Source organism: Glycine soja, chromosome 12, assembly GCF_004193775.1.
Source record: "Glycine soja cultivar W05 chromosome 12, ASM419377v2, whole genome shotgun sequence".
NCBI lineage: Eukaryota > Viridiplantae > Streptophyta > Magnoliopsida > Fabales > Fabaceae > Glycine > Glycine soja.
Genome location: NC_041013.1, coordinates 7,777,039 through 7,782,268, shown reverse-complemented (window position 1 = coordinate 7,782,268; position 5,230 = coordinate 7,777,039).

Genomic DNA, 5,230 nt, shown 5'->3' with positions numbered 1-5,230 from the left:
ACAAAAACAAAGATATTTTTGCATGTTAATTAGCAATTTGAATTTAATGGAATAAAAATAATCAGTCATTTATAATTTTCATTTGAAGCACGATTAGTGAAATAAATTAACTGACATCAATGATGGTTTTGAGATTTGAAATGGATTTTTTCTTCTATTTAAGCGTGAGTGACCCCGCTGTAAACAAGGGTTTTGCTCTTAAAAAACTAGATAGTAGGTTGTCCTTTTTGAAAAGTAGGGTTTCTCTCTTTTAATTTTACCGATTTTCTGTTTCTTGTTTTTTCTCTTACATTTACAAGTTGAAAGTTGATTATTAATATTATTTTACTATAAATGGCTCATCTTAATGTATTTTAATATTTTTTAGAACAGTTTGCGCAATTTGAAGAATTGTATGAAAGCTCTGATAATGTTTATGTTTTTATTATTCATGTTTAAGTTCATTGTAAATAATTATAATACAAGATTTAACATTTTTTATCTCTGTTTTTAGAATGATTTCTTATAAAAATGGAGTTTTAAACAATTGGTTCGAATCATTTGCTTCAATTAATTAATGTGGTGAATGTTGTGGATGATGAATGCTAAATTTTCAAATGCGCGCAGTGTTCGTTGGAAAAGATTAGATAGATAAGTTATTCTTATTAGGCAATGGACTACATTTTATGTAGCCAATGGTCTGAGGAAAAACATCCCAATTTAATTTGATGTTGATTAGGGTGATTGTTCCATATTATATTGTTCTGTTATATCAGTGTAATGTTTTAAGTAGTTAGTTTACTTTACATTTTAAGTGATGTTATTTTTTATCTAAAAAATAGTGATGTTATTTTTTTATTATTGAAAACAACACATTTTAATTTGATGTTGATTTGAGTGATTGTTCCGTATTATATTATTTTTATATTAATGTAATGTTTTAAACAGATATTTTACTTTACATTTCTATTTTTTTCAGGAAAAAAGTTCACCTTACATTTTAAGTGATATTATTTTTTATTGAACGTTTAAATATTACATATTTCAGAGTTCATTTTGTAATGATATTCATTATATCATCATTTGTCCTTGTTAATTTAGTTAGTCTCTTTAATTAATTTTTTTAACTCTTGCAATAGGCTAAATCATAAACTTATATGCGAGATTTTTTTTTTAATGGATGCATCTTTTCAGCTGCCAATAAAGGCCCTATAATTTAATACAGTAATATGTATAATTAATATTATCCAAGTTTTCAGCGTTAAAAATAGTTACTTCATTATCTGTTGGTTTATATTATTATTATTATTAGTAATGATTACCATTTTAATAACGGTAATTATGTGATATAATATTTTATGATTTTGACCCCAAAAATATTTCAGGTTTTGAAATATTTTAACGAAATTAATTTATAAAAATAATAAATTATTCAAGATTTTATTTTACTTGGACAAATTTTATAAGGCGGCTAAATGTAAATATACCCGGATGAATATTTGTTTGGTGAGATGCTATCATATGTTTATACTCATTTTTTACATGTGTAATCATATAAATCTATTTGGATGATTATTTTTTTTATAATTATTAATTTTTTTATATTGAGACATTTTTAGATAATTATATTTAAATTTAATTTATACAATATTTGATATAAATGATGTTTATTTTTTATATCAAAACATCTTTCATTTTTTAATTTAGAAATATAAAAATAAAAATAATATTTTTTAACTATTATATATTCTATTTATATTGTGTTACCTATATTTATATTCACTATCGCACATATGTTCATAATAGGAAAATATAATTTGTGTTTTTTTTAAATAATCATTGTTCTTTTTATGTCAAAACACTAATTTATAATTAATTTTAATATATACAACTTTTATATGAAGAATATTTAAATTTCTTTATATATTAAAACATCCTTATTTTGTTAGTTTGAAAGTATAAAAATTATATATTTTATTTATGTTGTACATATATATATAAATTTTTTTTAATAATCATTATTTTTTTATGTCAAGAGACTTTTTAATTTTTTTAAATATCTTTCATTTAAATTTAATATATACAATTTTGATATGAATGATGTTTATATTTTTTTCTAACAAAATATCCTTCAGTATTTTAATTTAAAAGTATAAAAATTATATTTTTTAAATTATTATATATTTTACTTACGCTATGCCAATCAATATTTGTATTCCTCTGTCATACAATTAATCATATTAAAAAAAATTCATTGTGATAATTACTTTTTTTTAATAAATATGGATTGTTTTTTAATCTTACAAAACTTTTAGATATTTATATTTAAATTTAATGTATACAAAATTTATATGAATCATGTTTAAATTTCCTTTTATATTAAGATATCCTTCATTTTTCATTTGAAAGTATAAAAATTATATTTTTTTAAATTATTATATAATCTTTTTATGTTATGCTAATACATATTTATATTCAGCATGGATATTCATAATAGAGAAAATTAATTTCGGTGATTTTTTTTATAATAATTGGTTTTATGATGTTAAGAGACTTTTATATATTTATATATAATTTTAATGTATACATTTTTATATGAATAGTGTTTAAATTCTATTTTATATCTCACTCATTTTTAATTTAAATATAAAAATTATATTTTTTTAAAAAAATTATATAATTTATTTTTATAATAAAACAACCTTTGGGTTTTTTTTTAATTTGGACGTATAAAAATTATATTTTTTATGTAATTATATATTTTATTTATGTTGTGCTAATCAATATTTATATGCATCTGTCATATAAGTAATCATATTAGAGAATTTTATTTGGGTGATTAATTTTTTTATGATTATTTATTTTTTATGTCATGAGACTCTTAGTTATTTATATTTAAATTAATGTAAATAATCTTTATATGAGTGATGTTTATATGTTTTTTTATATCAAAACATCCTTTATTTTTTATTTGAAAGTTGAAAAATTATATTTCTTAAATTATTATATATTCTATTTATGTTGTATTAATTTATATTTATATCCATCCGTCGATAGGTATCCATGCTAAGAAAAATTTATTTGAGTAATTTTTTTATAATCATTGGATTTTTCATGCCAAGAAACTTTTAGATATTTATATTTAAATTTATTGTATATAACTTTATACTAATGGTGTTTAAATTTTTTCTATTATTTTTTTTATTTTGAAACTAAAAAATATATTATTTTAACTATTTTATATTTTATTTATATCACTCTAATTCATATTTTTAGTTGTCCGTTGCTTGGGGTAACCTTAGTAGAACTAATCGATTTTGATAATCATTGTTTTTTACAATCATAAATTTTTAGGGATAATGTACGCAGCCTTACCCTTGCATATGCAAAGAGGCTGTTTCTGGATTCGAAATCATGACCAACAAGTCACCAAGGCACAACTTTACCGCTGCATTCAAACAGCATTCAAACATATTTTGAGTAAACTTGCTCATTAGTTCATTTTCATTAAATAAAAGCTATTGCATTTAAAGATAAAATTATGACGTTAATTGGGAAAAATATATTTCTATTTTATAAATAAATTGCACTTAAACTTAAATATATTACCTTTTTTTTAGAAAATTAAAAAATATTTTATTATACACTTTGACTCATTACAATTTTTTTAAATGTTTTACAAAATTTCTTATACTTTATAAATACATTACAAATATCTTTATGATAATAAAAAATTAAAATTAATAGGACAATGCTTGCAAAAGAAGGTCTCGACAGCAATCCTGTTTTGTTGGGCCACCTCCCATAGCAAAACCTGTGAAGGCAATTGTTTCCTGCACCACCATATTTGCTTCTTGCACTTTATTTTGAAATGTAATTTATATTGTAGACTGCCCATTCTGTAATGTAAAAATTTTCATTCCAAATTACATTACGTAAAGGCTAATCCGTAATATAAAAATACATTCTAGATTAAGTTTTCCAAAAAGGTTAAAAAAGTGCAGGACACAATTGCCCAATTCTAATCTCCAACCTTTTTCGTGTATTATTAGTCTGACGAGCATATCCTTTGTTATTAATCCATATATCCAATCCACCTAAAATTTGCTTGAAACTCATGTTAACTTCAATTTTTAATACTCTCTCTAATCCTTTTCATAAGAAACAAATGAGTATATTGTTTATTAAAGTAACAATAGAGATGTTTAAATAGATGATTTAAATATTTTTATAATTTTGATTTTTATAAGAAAACAAATAAATGAATATAAAGAGAGGTTTTGAGTTATAATAAGAGTGATCATGGATTAGAATTCATTAGTACCAATTTCTCCTCAATCCTAGTCCTAAAGAAATTCCTTCCCCCATTAATTATGGATTCCCAAAATCAACTAAAGTCTATGGTCAAGGTCAAACGATGCTCTTTGCCTTAAAATAACACCTCAATGATCATGAATATATCAATTTAAATCAAAAGATAAAACCAATTCTAGGAATGATTAATTAAAGATTAACTAATCTATCAAAGATTACCCAAACAATTTGATCATGTAATTTGGTGTAAAACATTCTCTACCTAGATCTACCAATTACATGCAAATGATCACTACTATCAAATCTATTAAGTATTAGAATGACCAGATCCAAAAAAACATTAAAATAAGGAAGATAATTAATTAACATAAAACAATGAGAAATTCTATTAAGAACAAGGATGAGAATACATTTGAACAATTACATCATAATCTCAGGATTAGAGGGACTAGTCACTCATGATCAAAACAAAACCTACAATCTTATAAAAAGTAAACATACACATACTAATAGGCAAGAATGATCATCATGATTCATCCCAGCAGTGTTGTCCGTGCTCTTCAGCTCCAAACCACCCTCAAGGTTCTCTCAAGTTCGTACAAAGATAATAATAAAACTAAAAATTTTCTTCCTTTAAAAGAGATACCTCATTCCTTACTTGTAACATTTTGTGGAGGTTCTATTTCCATCTTTCCTTAATTTCCTAAATTTACTAATCACACCTTTATATAAAAAAGATTTTCTCAATGGTTACATGGTCTAAGTTTACTCGTTTTACTCTTATATAAAAATGTTCATCTAAAAAAAATATGATGGGTGTGAAAGATGAAAGTGTGAAAAAGAACAGATATCAATAATATAATTAAAATTATTGACTAATATTATGTCTAAAATGATCTTATTCATGCATGAATATATAACTCAATAGTCAATTTTT